The 18,208-nt window shown below is 43.7% G+C and overlaps 1 protein-coding gene across 8 annotated transcripts in view; it reads left to right on the forward strand.

Moving 5' to 3' along the window:
- The window catches only part of RUNX1 (RUNX family transcription factor 1), a 247,602-nt gene that overhangs the window by 131,777 nt on the left and 97,617 nt on the right, over window positions 1-18,208 (forward strand). The window lies entirely within an intron of this gene.

Below are 18,208 nucleotides of genomic sequence, written 5' to 3' on the forward strand. Positions count from 1 at the left end.
GCTCAGACCCGGTCACACTCCTCCATATGTGTCCTATATATCTGGGAACAATTTAAGACTGACCTGAAATTTCAGAGACGCATCAGACGTGGATTCCTCAGATGTAGAGAGAATCCCTTCCTGTTCTACTTAGGCTGCACCCCAAAGACTAGGAGACCTGTGGAAACAGTCGTCTGCAGTTGCCAAATGAGGGGGCCAGTAGGGGGTACTGGGACCAGGGGCTCTACAGATGAGTCTTCCTTGCTGTGTTTCTTTGGTTTTGATTTGGCCAGAAATGTTTACCATCTGAGTGAGAAAAGCCATACATTTGCATAACAAAAGCATCTGAAACTCTGTTAGGAAGCGGGCTCCTGCCGCTTTGGCCCAGTTGTGGTCATCACTGTGTCTGAAACTCTTAGGTGCCTTCTTAGGTTATTGACCCTGTCAACTTCCAAAGCCCTGTAGGCACCGAGAGTGGCAAAACAGAAGGGAGGTTCCCCTGGCTCCGAGACTTACTGGAACCCAGTGATTTAAATAGCAAGTTGCAAAGGGAAGTTTGTTTTTGGTGGGTTTTTTTTTTTTCCATTATTCAACACCTGGAAGCAGTTATCTCCTCATTCTGAGATATCTGGGCTGACTCAGGGTACAACAGACTGGAGAGGAGTTGGCAGCTACAGCCCATTCATTCATTCATTCATTCATAGAAGTATTTATTGAGAATCTACACAGTTGCAAGCACTTTTCTAGAAACTGGGAGCTCTCCAGCAATAAACAGGACAAAGTTTCTCCCTTGCAGCACCCATTCCCCTGAAGGATGGAAGCAGAAAATAAATAAGTAAACACCGAAATTAAATCGGACAAATGCAATGATGAGAATAAATCAGTGTGTGGGGATTGATAAGAGGGACGGTGCAGGGGCAGGGAGTAGGGTTACCTTAGCTGTTGCTTTAACAGATGACATTTGGGCAGCCATGGGAAAAACAAGGGGGCGAGTGATCCAGGCAGAGGGAAGGCACATGACAAGGTCCTGAGGCAGGAAGAGCTTGGTGTATCTGGAGGACAAGATGGAGGCCATGGCAGAGCAGGCTGAGGGACACAGGTGCTCTGTGAGGGCAGAGTGGTGGCTGGGCCTGTTCACCCAGAGCCTGGAGTTCTGAGTATCCTGGAAAGCCCTCAGAGTTTGGTTAGAGGAGAGACATGATCCGATTCACAAGGGTCCCTGCCTACCAGACTGCAGTGGGGCTGGCCATGGGGGCTGCTGCCTATTGTCTCCACCGAAAAGCCCAACATCAACCAGACTGCATCCTCTCCTCCATCAGAGCATAGATCCAAACATGACTGCAGGTGCACGACCTTGACAGAAGTCCCCATCTCCCTGTGCCTCGCTGATATGATCAAGACTAAGATCTCCCTCCCAGGGTTGCAGTAGGCAAGCTTGTCTGTTTGCATAGACACTGGTTGCTACGAATGTCAACATTTTATGCCTTTTTTCCCTTTATTCGCTACATCATCCCCAGAAATGTGTTTTTGATGCTGATTTCAACCAACTTTTGTTGAGCAAGCCTTTATGGGGCACCTACTCTTCATCTCCCTGGGTCCTGTACCACCACAGGAGAAGCTTCATGAGTTAAAGCAGGAAGCATCCCCTCCCACACCACCCGAGTCTGACAGGTCTCCCTCCCCCAGAAAGTCCAACAAGGTTTTCTGTGCCGTCCTCAGAGGTCTTGTATTGCAGTTTTATGCAATATTGAAATAAAGCCCTTAACATGAGCAGTAGGAGTCCTGGCTGGTGTGTGACTCACGAGCAAGCACCACCCCGCCCCCATAGTGCCTGGGGCGGCCAGGGTGGGTGCCGTCCAGTGGGCAGAGGCCTCTGTCTGGTGCCTTCAGAGTAGTTGCTGCGTTCCTGTGGGGGAAGGGGGGAGCTTCACTCTCATGTCAAGGGCTGGTGAGAGAGAGGACAAAGGGGGAGAGGGACCTCTGCGTTTGCATTTAGCTTTCATTATGCAGTGGTTGACTTCGGAAAGACAGTTCATTTGTTCTTAGTTCCCAGAAACCTAAATGAATTCCCCACCAGGAAAAAAAAAAAAAAAAAGTTTTGAAAATGATCTCCATCGTTGATGATTTGATCAGGAAATTACAAAAAGAAGAAAAATAAGACCTGGGAGAGCCTTGAGCACTCCAGCCAGTGGGGCGGCGGTTGTGGCAGGGGCAAGCAAGAGAAGCATGGCCCTTTGCTTGCTTGCCAGACACTAGGGAGCCACAAGGCATGACTCAGGCCCGCAGAGGCCAGCTTTGGTTTCCCCGGATGGCAGGAGGGGAGGGAGGGGGATGGCCAAGCAGCGCCCATGGGGAAGAGAGGGGTAGGCCGTGAATAAGGCAGACCTTGGTGCTGGTTTGCAGAAGCTGATCCCATAGCCAGTTCACGTAAATCTTGATTTATTTAAAACTGAAATCCGTTGCCTCGTTTCAGTGCCCACACCAGGCTGTGGGTGCTCCTCACACCACCGAACGCCACAGGCTGGCCCACTCACACCCCGGCGGGTGCCAGTTTCCAAAAGAAAGACTGGGGTGAGCCAAGGAAGTTTGGCAAGAGGACCCACCGTCCTAAAGACCATGTTTTAATCTTGCGAAGATTTCTCTGCTCCTTTATACTTTCCAGCTACGAAATAAGCTCATCTTCTGTCACAGAGGATGGCCGGGGCTGGAGCAAGTGAGCCCCGGGAGTCCACCCAGGGTGAGCCTTCCTGACCCGGCTGAGGAGCTCACCACTCTCCATACCTTCTTCTGGAGATGGGCAGGACATCAAACAAACACCACCTGATTTCCTTTCTTTCTTTTTTTTTTTTTTTAAGAAACGTGATGTGGTCCTTACAAGAACGTGCTTGCTACAGCACCTGAGCGGCATGGGGAGGCTGCTTCTGTGCCCAAAGGGAGGAATGCCACCTTCTTCATCTGTCCCTCTCTGTCCTCCTTTCTAGTCTGATCTTCACAGTTGCAGGCTGGGGGTTGACATGAGACGTGCAAAAAATGAAAGGGGAGGGGTGAAGTTATAAACCTATCTGGTGGGATCCAAATGGATTCCATCTGTTTTCCACATAAAGGAGATATAAATAACATGAGCAAGCATGAATTCGTCCTGCAGGGGTTGCTGCTCGGTTCCAGGGAGCACCATAAGAAATGAAAGCAAAGCAAGAGTCTTATGAAGACTCTGGCTGCCGTCTGCCCACAAACTGCACAAAGAAGGGAGCACAGAGTTGGCCGGGTGTGATGTCAGCCCTGCCCTCAGTGGGCCTTTCTACGATCCAAGACAAGCTGGCCCTTTGCATTTGGGGATTTAGTTAGCTCAAAACCAAAAGGCATAAAGTATTTGCCTGGGATAATCTGTTGCATAATGCCTTGAAAATAAATAAGATGACACCTCTTGTCCCCCACCACACACGCATGCAAGTGCACACACACACACACACACACACACACACAGGGCCTAAGAAGATCTTCCGGCAGAAAGATCAATGACTCTGTTCCTCTTTCTTCAGAATTATAGATAAGCTTTTTACATACCCTAGATCATTGGTCACATTCAATGTATATGCAAAAGAAGTTCAAAGGCCGACCTTGACAAAGGACGTTTGGAGAAAGATGATAAAATGTCTCTGATAAAACACACACAAAAGACTTTAGCAATAAAGACCTACCAATTAGGAAAGCAGGACTTGGGCAGCAAGTGTGAAACCAACCGTGTTATCTACAGCGTCAGCACTCAAAGATAGTGGCCCCGAGCAGAAGGCTTTATCTGCTCCACAAGAAGAGAGATTGCACCTCCCCCGAACCATCCTGTCTGCAAAGCCCAGGAAACACCTTGCAGAGGAGTTGGTGCAATATTTGCCATCCCAGCCCTCAGTGACAGTTAAAATAGTGTCACAACATAGCATTGAGCAACGGCCTGGCCAGATCAGCGAAGCCTATGTTCCAGCCCACTTTTCCCCCTGGAGAGACAAATAGGACATTTGGGTGACATTTTTGGGCTTCCCCCTTTGCTTTCAGTTTAGACTATTAAAGAGAGGAGAGAGACATTCTTCCTTCCAGCTTTCCAGTAGAGTTTAAAAAATCCCATCCCGATTGACATTTCAGGCAGGAGATTAGTAATATTTACTGTTTGCATTTCACTGTGGTGTTCTTGAGACTTTCAAAGGATTCCCTGTATCTCTTCTTGAGATTTATTACTCGGTCCCCGCAACTTCTTGGGGGCTGGAGTTTAATTTATGTGATTGCAATCAGGAAACCGCTTTGAAAGGGAAGAAATCAATTTAGCTCTTCGTGAGTTGTAAATTTTCTGTAAATAAAATTTCACAAGATCCTTTTTTTTTTTCTTTCAACAAGTAGCAAGATGGTTGTCGGCAACGGCGGCCAGTTTTGGGGAAGGACTCTAATGAACAGGTCAGGGGGTCCCAGATCCGCCACTGTTGCGGGACCTTGGAGAAACTACTCAATTTTCCAGAGCTTCCTTTCTCTCTTCTCTCATGAACAGAGCATACAAAGTGTTTGCTGAGGCTGTTTTCAATGTCTCATGTTATTCCATGAAAGGGTGGCCTTCAAAACCTCTTCCCCCTGGTTTGTCTTGTAATGATCCTTTGCCCAGGATGACTGTGTTTGGCTTTTCAAAGTGCTTCAGCAGTTACGATTTACTTTGGGCTTCTTGAGAACTTTGACAATGGTGGGGCTTTAGGGCCAGTGAGGACACTGAGGCACGGGGAGGTTAGGAGAGAATCACAGAGAGTCAAACACTGAGTCACGTCACAAAATAAGTACCAAGAGAAAGAAAAAAAAATGCTTTTAGACCAGAGGCTTTCAAACTTTTTCGAATAGCAAGTGACAGACAGTAAGAAGAAAATTGTATGCATGACTCGGGAGTTGGATCTACCAGTCAAAAGATGGGCTTCAGGATGTAATCCTTTCTCTCAGTACTTGAAAAATTCTCTGTTTCCCGCTTACTCATTTCTATTTCTTTCTTTTCCCTTTCTTTAATTGTTATTGTAACAATAATAATCTTTATGTTTAGTTTACAACGAATTAGTGGGTCACAGTCTATGGTTTGGAAGTGACTGTTCAGAAACTTCTTACACGGCAGTGTCCTGCCTTTTTCTAAATCAGAAATTGAGATATGCTTCTCCGAGTTCCCAACCCACAGGTGAGTGCCGAGTGGGGTTCTCCTGTTGTGGGCTTCTGGCTCTGTAGCAAGCCCCCCAAGTCTAAGGAAACACTGTCCTGAGAGTCAAGCCTTCCACCGGAGACGGCTCATGGCCCTTCTGGCTTTGAACACACCATCAAGTTCTAATAAATAATGAATACTAATGACAATATCAAGACACCTATTTGCATTGTACTCCCAATAAAGTCAGAAGGAGAACTGGGGCTACTCCCTAAAAATGGCATATGGCTCTCTAAATAAAGGGCTTTAATGCATTTTATATTTAAACTATAAGGCCATGGGCTCAAGCCCAAATTGAGATGGACTCTGCTCCTTAAGTACATTCTGGAAAAGTCACTGAAATATTTATCCATCTATCTGGGTTCAGTGTCTCCAAAGCTTGCACCACACATCTAGAGTGGACCTGTTTGCAAGCCCCCCTTGAACTAGGCAGGGGCTACCTGTCAGAAGCAAAGGCCGTCCTTTCCCAGTCATTGTGGAGGAAACTTCTTGCAGGAGAACTACGAAGAACAACATTGTTTCTAACAGAAACACACACAATTCAGAGACTGATTTCTGTCTGCACCTGGTCAAATTCTTCATTTCTGGGCTCTATCTCAATGAGTCCACATTGTTTAACCCGTGAAGCCTAAGGGGATCAGAGTTCCAAACTTAATAGGATTATTAAGAGGATTATCTGTGATAATGCAGGAGAAGCCCTTGCCACAAGGCCTCTAACTAGAAGTAGCTCGCTCATTGTTAGAGACCATTATTATTTGTCCTCTAACACTTGGTAAGTCATCAGAACCGAATTAGCACTAATAAGGCTTTCCCTTTTGATGAGTCAATTCCACAGCTTTCCCTGTTCTCGTAGGCTAGGATCACTCAGTGGGTCCCCCAGAGGTCAAACCACCTCGTCTCTTGACTTCAGGTAGATGAACCCCCAAAGCTGTTAAAGCCTAGCATAGCCAAAATGCTGACTTAGAGCGCAACTCACAAGGGCCTTTCTTCCTTCTGTTCAAAGCAAAATAAACAGACCTCCCGCAGAGAGAAGGTTCTTGTTCGCAGGTGGCTGCTGAGGCGTTATTTGGGGTATACATACTTTGGAATTCAACCTGCCAAAATCTTAAAGATATTTTGAAGGAGAAAGTATTTTTTAATAGAAGTTTTTCTTTTTTTTTTTAACCCGGGGTGGGAGGGGGGCAGAGTTTGATAAGCTTCGGGTGATCTAGCAGTTTCTAGATACTTAGCCACTTTGCTTTAGTTCCAGATATTTCGAGCTTAGTAAAAACCAAGAGAACATTCTACCTGTGTAATTGCTGCTTCAGGATAATAACTTCTCGGTTGTATCTGAATGTGTATCTAATTTTACTCATAAGAATTCTAGGACACTTTTATATATAAAGACTAGTAACAGAATAACATTCTCATTAAGGAAATTTTTCTTCTGTTGCTTTACCTTTAAGGCAGTATCTATCATGTTTTCACTAAAGAAATGTCTTTTGGGGGGGAAGTACGATTAATCAAACCTTCATTTTTTTCATTATCAGGGAAAAAATACACAAAAGTGAAATTAGGTTTCCATGTAACTTTATTTCCTTCTCATTCCTAGTATCCAAGGGGTTAACCAGAGATCTCAATCCATTTCCACTCTAACTGGGAAGGGCGGAGGGTGTGGAAATCATTTCAGGAACGAAATGAAAATTGCTAGCCTCTATGTGCCTGAGGCAAAAAGAGAAGAAATGAAATCTCCTGTGGGCTCCGTTAGTGAAGGGGAAGAAATCTACATCTTGCACTTTGCTTCATGCTCTTGTTGCATTTGCCACTGTTAAATCATGATCTTTAGAACAGTATGGCACTCAGGAGAAGGGGTCTGCCCAGGTGGCTTAGGGCACACCAGGAGGTTTCTGAACAGTGTCTGTCCTTTGTTCAGCTCACCCTAGAGCCGGCTCCCTTTGACAACTCAGCCCTGTGTGCAGTGACAAAAAGTGGAGCCCCTACTGGCATGTTTGCTAAAGTTTTCTTCTTTCCTCCTTAGAAGCCCCCTTCATTATGTAGTGTCTCCAGCAAAAGAGTTCTTTGCTAAACAAATCGTTTCTACTTTAGAAGTGGTAAGGAAATACATTTGATCTGGGATCTTCTCTAAAAAGTAAGATGCTCCCTAAATCGAGAACTTGACCATCACAGAACGTCTTAAAATTCAATGCTTTTTAAAAACTTTTCCAAGTCCACATTTCTTTAAATATTTTCTGCATGCCCTTTTTCCAAAACTTACCCTAGAATGTTGTATTAACCACTAATGCTTTGAAATTCTCCTAAAGAGGTGTATCTTCATATGCATTTGAATTGCTTATGATAACTAGAGAAGCAAGAAAAACAGAAGCACTTTATAGTCACTAAACATCAGTGCGCTCATTGGTCCGGAGTTCAACTAGAAATGAACTAAGAGTTCATTTGGGGGCTCATTTGTCATCACGATAGACCAGCCATTGTTCCTTTTCTCCTTGTAATAAAAAAAAAAAATACCTTCTCTGCAAAAATGTGTGATAAAAAGTCTTCAAGTGTTGGGGCGCCTGGTGGCTCAGCCGGTTAAGCATCAGGCTCTTGGTTTCAGCTCAGGTCCTGATCTCAGGGTTGTGAAATCCAGCCCCAGTCTGGCTCCGCGCTGGGTGTGGAGCCTACTAAAGAAGCTCTCTCCCTCCCTCTGTCCCTCCCCCTGCTCTCGTTCTCTCTCTCTCTAAAAAAAAAAAAAGAAAGAAAGAAAGAAAGAAAGAAAGAAAAAGAAGAATGAAAGAATAAGTCTTCAAGTGATGTTTGTATGCTTAATCATTTTTAAAATTATTTTTGGATGTTAGAAATCAGTGAACAGATGTTCATTTTTCAGATGTTTTGGTTTCATTTTGTCAAAAAATAATTTTTGCCCTTCCCCTCTACCTTTCAAGAACAGGGGGCCTCTACATTCAAAATAAAAAGTAGCAAAATTTGCTTTGATTTTTTTGAAAAATAGATTTAAATCATAGCATTTTTCCAAGCAAGCACAAAACAATCATATCAAAAAGTTTCAATCTTACTTAGCCACTTTTTGATTGAGAAATAAACAATGAGGTCCCATAAGAAATCTCCACAAAAGTTTTTAATATCCTCTTTCATTGTGTGTCTGGTACACTATTCATAAAAATGTGATTATTACTAGAACATAGTAGTATAATATTAATGTAACCTGAAAATATGTAACCAACCATTACAGTGCAGATCTTAGGATTTTTATAAGACAGAAAATGTAATTATGTAATTAGAGAATTGAATGATCTCTTCTATTATTGCTTTTTTTTAAAACTGTTTTTTATTTCATACTACAAGGTGAAATTTTCAGGCTTCTGTGGAGCGTGGTAATTCCATGGCCCCACAACAAAACAGAGCACTGGTAGTATTAGACCATTATTTCATATGAAATTCTGTTTTTCTACATCTACAGAAAGCAGGACTAACATGAGAGGATCTGCCTTCTTATTGGAGTGCGTGGAGAACACTCTATGACCAACATTTGGCAATTTATTATTTAATTGATCAGTATAGATTTCTCAGCAATTCCTCATAGAGACCTACACTTCCTACTCCCTCTTGATTCTTGAGCAGATTCCCATGTGCGGGACAGACGGTTGATTCAGGACCCAAGATTTATCTCGAGCTTCTACGGTCCCTCTCTAATGATTTCTGCTACAATTGTGGGAAATTTCTCTACCATCTGTGGGGGACCACAGATAGGACAATTGTGTTAAGTTGATTCTGAGTTCCCCTTTTTCCTCCTTCCCCTCCCCACTCGAAATCCAACTTCACTCCAGCCACACGCTGACCTAGGTCAGTGCCCAACCAGGTCAATTTCTCACGAGTCCAAGTGGCATTTATGTGTAAATGTTCATGGTGCTGATCATTTTGTAGGCAAGAAAACTGAGGCTGGGCTGAGGTAGATATCTAAGTGGCCCTGGGCCATCTGGCTAGTAGCACACTGAAGCCTCCTTCAAGGTGTGCCTCTACCGCTGAGACATAAGTTGGGTGCTCCTGCATCAGACCTACCGAGGGTTATGTTGGCTGCATGAACCATGCCATCATTCATTCAATCATGCCATCAACAACTTCAAAACTTAACTTCTGCTGTTGGGAGGGAAGTGAACATTTTTACCTGCCATCATCCCATCATTTGAAGATATATATATTATATATATATTTGGCTGCCCTGTTACCCACCATGGTCTACATTTAACATCACATGGGCCCCCTCACTGCTCTATCAGCTCACAAGGGGTCATTGGGCTCATTTTATCAAACTGACCTACACTTCCTCCCCAGTCCTCCTTCCTATGTCTAACAGTTCAAGAACTGTTTAAATGGACACACCTAGTTATTTTTAAACATACATGTTGCATAGGGAAAAAAATCATACCTTCCTATTTCATAATTCCCCCAGTGAGAGAGGAAAGATAAATCATATACACAAAGAATAAAATAAACTGCTTCCCTGGGGAGGAGTGTTCACTGTAGAATGACGCGGGGTACGAGGCACGAGGCTCGAGGCTCCTGTGTATTCATTCTGACATCTTTTACTCGACTTTAGTAAAATTGTGTGTTGTTTCTCATCCACTGTGGCAGGAATAGTTTAAATATATTAACTGAATTTTAGCCTAAAGTAAAGCAGATTTAGAAGTCATAAGTGTTTTATAGACTCAATTTCTATCATCCACCAGAAAGGTTTACTGCTGTACCATTCCCTAGTGAGGGGACTCAGAACCATGGGAAAGCACATAAACTCACCTCCCTGTTCAGTAGATTCTGAGATACTTCTTGGTGCTTGGGTGCTTTCCCGCAGTGCTTGGATAAAGGGATATCATTCAAAGAGGAGACCAGTTTCATGCACAAAGAGTGGTTTTTCAGCCTTTCACGGAAAACCACCTTCTGCCCGTGGCTAATGAGCCAAAGAAAATGTGGAGAAGACCCGCATCTTCTAAGTCTCCACACATCAGCCTCTTGACCTCTGTGCTCAACCCACAAGACCAAGGGGTAGAACCCAGGTACATTTGCCCTAAAGAGATGTTTGGACCTTCAGAGGTTCCCAGCAGCCCCTGAGGATCAATGCAGGGAGGTAGAGCCAGTGGTTTCTATAACAGATCTGGCCCCATATCTTCTCCTTTGTTATTTTTTCTGAGCACTGGGGGACAGAGAGATGGATCCACTCCATAACTTAGACCAACAGCTGCCTCACCAGTTTGAACTATTAACATATTTTAACTGGAAGACTGTCAGCAAATTGACATATTGAGTGATTCTTTGAAAAAAATTGCTATCTTTCAAAATAAACCCGTTTATACGAAATGCTATTGGAGAATGAGTATCATTTGGCCACTTTGCCATTCTATTTTAAAATCATGGCCTATTAAAAATAGAACTGCTTGGGAGCCTGGGTGGCTCAGTTGGTTAAGCGACTGCCTTCGGCTCAGGTCATGATCCTGGAGTCCCGGGATCGACTCCCACATCGGGCTCCCTGCTCGGCAGGGAGTCTGCTTCTCCCTCTGACCCTCCCCCCTCTCATGTGCTCTCTCTCTCTCTCTCATTCTCTCTCTCTCAAATAAATAAATAAAATCTTTAAAAAAAATAAAATAAATAAAAAAATAAAAATAGAACTTCTTGTTCTAATCCATGTTGCTTACATGAAATTCATAGAAAACCAACTTTGTTGTAAAAGAAAGAGATAAGAGATGCTTCAGTAATCATCTTTCAGAGCTCACAGAAGCCCGAGCACTACTGTATAGGCTGAGCCATCAGGGGCTGGTAGACATTAAGTGCAAGTGAACAATGCATGAGGTTGATCTGTTGCTCCTTCATGAAGGCTGTGAAGCTATAGTAGTGGTGTTGACCATGGTGAGTAGGCTTTTGTAGTTCAGTGGCTGTCGCGGTGTGTGTGTCCTTCTGCCTCTTCATCAGTCCAGTGATACTGTAATACAAATTCTGAACTTCACTTCAGGACAGCCCAGAGGGAACGTATGTGTCAGGAAAGATGCATTATTTAATGGCCTTCCCCGATAGCAAGGTTAAAAACAGGGCTCACTCGAGCGCTGGTCCAACAGTAGTAAAATTGCTATGTGGAGGGAATTGTTGTCTTGAGGGGTCACTCTAGAACTGTGCTGTCCAAAACAGTAGCCACTGGCCACAGGTGACTCTTGAGGGCTTGAAACGTGGCCAGACTAAACTGAGATGTGCTATCAACGTAGAACACACACAGGACTTTGAAGGCTTAGTGAAAAAAAAAAAAAGAAAAAGAAAAGAAAGAATGTAAAAATACATCAATGATTTTTATATTGATTACATGTTAGAATGAAAATGTTTGACATATACTGAGTGAAATAAAATATATTATTAAAATTAATTTCACCCATTTCTCTGTACTTTTTTAATGTGGCTCCTAGAAAATTTTAAGTTAGGTAGATGCAGCACATTATATTTCTATTGGGCAGTGCTGTTCCAGAACGAGAAAGAACACCCACATAGTTTGAATGAAACTTGTCAGGATCTAGTAAAGAAACTTGACTAGTGATAGGATAATGATATGAACCACCTTGCAACCTGGTTTCGCTGGCTGGTCACAGCTGGGCGCTCCAGAGGCAAACTGCATGGGTTGAAATTGGGCCCATTACTAAATCTCTGTTTCTTCACCGGTAAAGTGAAGGAAAGAATGATGGGTCATTTGTTGCCAGAGGGTTAAAAGGAAGAATACATGTAAAGCATTTGGGGTAAGGTCTGTTAGAGAATGCACTGATAAAAGGAAATTCTATTATCACAGTTGTCTTAGTTGGCTCAGGCTGCTCTCACAAAATCCCATAGGTGGGGTGGCATCAACAACGGAAATTTATATCTCACAGTTCTGGGGCTGAACGTCCAAGATCAGGGTGCCTGGCACAACCATGTTCTAGTGAGAGCTCTCTTCCTGGCTTTCGAATGTCTGACTTCTCACAGAATGCCCACATGAGGGGGAGAGAGAGAAGGAGAGAGAAAGCTCTCTGATCTCTTCTCATAAAAGCACTAATCCCATCATGAGAACCCCGTCTTTGTGACTTCATCTAAACATAGTTACCACCCAAAGGCCACACCTAATACCATCACCTTGGGGGTTAGGGCTTCACCATATGAATATGGGGTGGTGGGGGGACATAAACATTCAGTCCATAACAATAGTTTAAAAAGCCAAATCAGAAATAGCTTTGATGTCAATTTGCATTTGGTGATGTTGTTTAACAAAACCTTTTGGACAGTGCAGGCTCTTGTGTGCAAGTGTGTGCAGGGCACAATGTTTGCTGGATACTGAGCAGGTGCTCTTGCCTTCTCTGAGTGTGGTCCTTCAACCAAGCGGCATTGAGAATTTGCTGGAAAGGCGGGATCTCAGGCCCCACCCAAACCTATTGAATCAGAATCTGCACTCAACCAGATCCCAAGGGGCTTCCAAAACACATTTGGTTTATGGTTTATGCAGTGCTGTCTAGAGATTCACAAAGGAGGAAGCAGCCTCACCAGCAAGGTGTTCGAAATCTAGTGGTTATGTGTTTGCGTGGGGGTGAGGGTGAATCAGAAGACAATAAGACAATTATACAGTTGACATTAAGGGAGCCCAATAAAAGATATCCTTGCTCCCCAGTGATCCAGAACCAATTGTGGGGCCAAGTAGTCGGGCAGGCAGGGCTTAAAATATCAGCTTTGGGCGCCTGGGTGGCTCAGATGGTTAAGCTTCTGCTTAAGACTCAGGTCATGATCCCAGGGTCCTGGGATCAAGTCCCACATCGGGCTCCCTGTGCTTCTCCCTCTGCCTCTCTCTTGCTCTCTCTCTCTCTGTCTCTCATGAATAAATAAAATCTTTAAAAAAAATAAAATATCAGCTTTATCACCAAGGATTTGGGGAGCCCATGGCTCAGAACATGGCTTCTTGCCACAGAACCCCAGAAAAAGAGACTTACTCATTAGCACACGGGCAGTGTTTCCCCAAAACAAAAAGGGGAGGGGAAAGTCATGCTCAGAGTACTAATGTTCTATTGCTGCCACACTACCAAATTACCACAAATTTAGCAGCTTACACCACACCCACTTATTAGCTCATAGCTCTGTGGGTCAGAAGTCCAGTTGGGCTCGAGCGAGTTCCCAGCTCAGACAAAAGGCCAAAAACCAAGGTGTTGGCCAGGCTGAGCTCTTACCTGGAGGCTTTGGGAGAAAATGCACTTCCAAGCTTCTGCAGGTTATTGGCAGAATGCAGTTCCTTAGGACTGCAAGACGGGGTCCTGTTTCCATGCTGGCTGTAGCCCGGGGTCACCTATAGTGACTGCTCTCCATTCTTGCACATGGCTCCCTCCACCATTCAGCCAACAATGCACGCACATCAGATCCTTCTCTACCTCATTTCTGCTCCAGCCTGGGGAAACTCTGCTTTTAAAGATCTCATATGATTAGATGAGGTCACTAGGATGATTTTCTTTTGGTTGACTCTGAGACAACTGATCAGTGACATTCATCGCATTAGAAACATTCCTTTTGCCACATAATATGGCCAGGTCATGACACCTCATCCTATTCACGGTCCTACAGATTAGGGTGGGAAGTCTTGAGGGTCCGTTTTAGAATTCTGCCTACTCTGCCTGGTTTCTATTCCCAAAGCTACTAAGCAAGCAATTTAGTCTTTCATGGTGGAGGTTGAATGAGGCTGTGGCAAGAGGCCAAGAGGTTTACACCAAAGAATGTCACTCCACACAGAAACCTGAAATCATGGCTTCCCTCTTACCCACCCCACTCCTCAATGTATTCAAATAGCTATAACACGAAGTAAAATAGAGTTCAAGGGTCACTCAGAGGACATGGAAAACATGAGGAAGCATATATTTGGTCCTTGAGAGAAAATTTCACCTGAGGCACAGGAATCTGACCTCCCCACCAAGATGGTGATGTACGGTAGCCCTTAATCTTTCAGGACAGTGCAGAAGATCTTGCTCTGAAGTTGGGGCACATAGGGGATGCATTCTGTGACAGAGTCTGCAGAGCAGTGGTATGGGAGATCCATCTGGAAGTACTATATGAAATTAATAGCAGCTCCTTTGTGGGAGACCTTTGCAGGAGATTTGTTGAAAGGTCATGAGAACCTGAACCAGAATGGTGGCAATACAGATAGAAAAGGGGGATAAATTATAACAAAGAAACCAAAAAGAGGACTTGGCAGCAGATTGGATGAGGTCAAAGATAAATCCATGGATCTAACTTTGGAAACGGGGGGGATGATGGTGCAATGGGCAAAGCAAGAAGAGCTCGGTTGGGGTGGGAGCTGATGAGTCTGACCTTCAGTAAAATGCACATGGCTAAGGTTAATTTTCTCACATGTCTTCCATCTTCAACACACACACACACACACACACACACACATCTCAACTTTGGGCTTTCCCTTTCCTGGCCACCCCACCTTTTCCCTCCCTCCTCTACCAAGCACCTACCTCCCCCTTCCTACATCCATTTGCTGCCCCCCAGCCTCTGCTCCACTGAATGTCTTCTAGCAGAGGTTACCATGGCTCCCCTAGAGACAAATCCGATGTAATTGTTTCAGTCCTCAGCCCCATGGCCCCTCCTTGGCCTTGGCCTTTGAGACACGCCTTTCCTCTCAAAATCCCCCTCCTCTTTTATTTTAAAGACTGTGGTCTCTCCTCTTTCTTTTCCTAGCTCAATCTCCTTGGTGGTTCCATCTTTTTCTAATCAACCTCTTAGATGTTGATGATCTCAGACTCTCTCAATGCTCCCTTCTCCCCGGACAAAGTCTCTGTATGATGTGAAGCCACCTAAGATCTGTAAGGACCTCTGCCCTCAATTCCTGGCTGTTTTCCCCACCAGCACCTACAGCTCAGTTCTGTTCATACAAAGCCAGCTTCTCCTGTCTACCTCCAAGTCCCTTGTCTTCTGGTCTTCTCTACTGCTGGTAATGGCGCCTGGGCCAGAAGCGGGAGAGACTCCTCTCTCCTTCCACCAGCGCCCTCTTTTCCATCTCCATTGTTCCACCTCGATGCAGATGTTCACAATTCCTTGTGTGACAACCGCAGTAGCTCTTCTGCTCCTCGTCTCTACCCCCTCCCACTCACCCACCCACCTCTGACAGATTTACCTCCCTCAAGCAGGTATTCATCATGTTGTTCCCCAGATTTCAAGGCTCTGATAGAACCCATTGCCCTCATGCTGAAGTGCAAATTTCTTCAGGTTTGTAAGCTGCCTATGACCTGTGTTCACGTCTGCCAGCCTTGTGTCATTGGTGAGCACCCTGATCCCAAACTCACTCCAACTACACCAGAACTGACACGGGGCTCTGTTTCACAAATTCATGTCTTTTCCCACTGATCCTTCGGCCAGGAGTGCCTTCTCCCCTGTCCCCTCCCACCTCCCTAAACCCTTCCTCCAGCCCTACCAGCCACCTGGTAAAAACCTACCCAACCTCCAGGAGTCACATCAAGTATCACCTCTACTCTGAAAGAAGGCCTTCCCGAGGCCACCAGGTGATATGCCATTTTCTTTTTCCTGTATCTCCTCCCACCATCTTCCTGGACTCATGACACTCCATTGCTCTCCTCTATTTATCCTTTGTTACCAACTAGCCTAGCACTCTGCCTGGCACATAGAAAGCTTTACAGAAATGCTGAGGGAAGGAGATCACATACTTCATATCTGGGAAAGTCCCAAAGACGTCATTTTGAAGGAGTGGAAGCAGGAAAGGACTAGAAAACCATTTAATATTTATTAAGACTTTAAAAGCCAAACGGATCTTGACCTGCTCCTCAAACTCTATGGATGGCCAGAAATAACTTCAGACTGTGACTCCTAAACATTTGAGGTTTGCAATGTAAAGAATTGCAGGGATAGTGTCTAATGGAGACAATGAGATGGGGAGGATCAAATTGACGGATGAGATCAGAGCTTAATTTTTCAGAGCTCTACCAAGGATACCCATGGAAATACATGGTTGTAGCCAAAAAGAAACATAGCTCATCATGCATTCAGACCCATATGTGGGTCTGAATGCATGTGTGCATGTGTGTGTGCACGAGCGCTTGCAGAGCAGAGTGACTTTGTCAAAGTTTCCTAAACCCTCTGAGTGTGAGGTTCCTCATCCATAAAACAGGGATGGTAGTGGTGTTGTGGTGAGGATTCATGGTGTTGTTGCGGCAAGGTATATAAAAGCATTTTGGCCATTACCTGGTACTTAGTAGCATTCCATGAGAGGAAGGGAGAGAGAAAGAAAGGCATGGAGGGAGAGAGCTGGAGGGTAAGTTAGCCAAACTGAGCTCTTGCTGCCATGAACACCCAAGGCGTTTCCTCTCTTGCAGTTTAGGTTCTAGCACCTTTAACAACTTTTTGGGCAAACGACTACAAACTTCCACAGGTGCCACCTGCTGACAACCCCCCCCCAAGTTTAATGATGTGTGCTGTGGCCTCAAGACTACTGACACAGGACAAACTAAGGCCACTTCCAACAGACAACATGCACCCCTTTCAAATATCACGCACTTTTGCACTTGCTTTTAGGTTAAAAAAAAAAAATCCTGGGTTTTCTCTCAGAACCACGGAAATATTAGGTATATAAGCAAAACATTTGCTTTTCCACTTTACTCCTCCTGTTTCTCAGCCTCTGACATGGAAAGGTTTCTCAGGGTCTCATGAGAGACTTTCCAGGGTGGGGTTCTACTGGGTCTCTTTAGTATGAATTTGGCTGTCTGGTTAGAATTACTATTGTGGATTCCTCCCCCTGCTTATTAAAAGTGAACTAACTTCAGGGTACATTTGATATTTCTTACCTTATCATTCATAATTAGCACAAATGATTTTTCCCTGCTCTATTTTTTTTTAATCTTTATGGAGTCATTTTATGTATATGCAAACCATAATCTTGGTGTTTTGTTTTCTTTTGTTTTGTTTTGTTTTAAGGATGCTCCTTGGAGACAGTACCTATTTAATTGCTTTAATCTTTCATCATAGGGCAGTCTTGCAGAACCCTTTATTATTTTAGTTGCTCTTTTTGCTTTGGCAAAAAAATGTAAGACTGAGGAGCTGTAAATCTTGTTCTCCTGCCTATTTAAACAGCGTCTGGAAATCTGAAATAATTACCTCCTTTCTTTGTTTGAAAAATTTTTTAAGATATATTAATATTATAGAGTAAAGTAGAAAGCTTTAGGTCTGCAATTTTTGAAATGCTCAAATCCTCAGGCTTTGAAAAATGGTGTATCCTCCATGTTAATCATTCAGGGCTGAGCATTATCAATATACGAGGCTGATCTAGTAATTTCAAGATCAGAACATTGCATGTGGATATTTAAAGGAAAGAGAAGTAGCCTCAGATGACTTTGCTTAATGGGTTTACCTATAACTGTACATGCAGCAGCATATAGTAAGTGATACATATATGAATATTATATGATGGTTATTTTCAATAATAATTGATATCATCTGTTATTTCAAGAATGAGAGGTTTCAGTATAAATAATCTGCACCCTTAGCGAAGGGAAGGAGAGTAAAGCAAGCAAGGAGGAAATATTTCTAAACTGTGCTATTGGAAGTAAATTATGATAATGTTTACCTATCAGTTTGTTTCTTTCAAAAGATGTATTCAAAATTGTTTATCTTCATGGCTTTAAAAAACTTATGTTTTTACTTCTTGCATTTCACCTCTGCTGCAATACCAATTTTCAAGTGTTTTGGCATTAAGGTAGGGTTTGGTTTTAATTTCACCTTGAATTCTGATTCACTTTTACATTTTCCAAATGTACTTCTGAAGTTCATAAATAAATCACACTGGCATCACATACAGAGCTTTTAAAAGGTGATTCTATGAAAGATAAAGATTCAGTACTAGCTAGCAATGGAAAACATTGGTTAAACTCCCCTAAAACCATGTGCAAATGTAACAGTTCATTTGTTATTTGCTGGTTTACTGTTTTAAGCTATTTTTGTGCCAAAGCTGGACAATATGCTGTAAAACTCCCC

The sequence above is a fragment of the Eumetopias jubatus genome, unplaced genomic scaffold (genome assembly GCF_037043125.1).
Source record: "Eumetopias jubatus isolate StellerSeaLion01/CBP00866 unplaced genomic scaffold, mEumJub1_p1.0 scaffold_1, whole genome shotgun sequence".
Taxonomy (NCBI): Eukaryota; Metazoa; Chordata; class Mammalia; order Carnivora; family Otariidae; genus Eumetopias; species Eumetopias jubatus.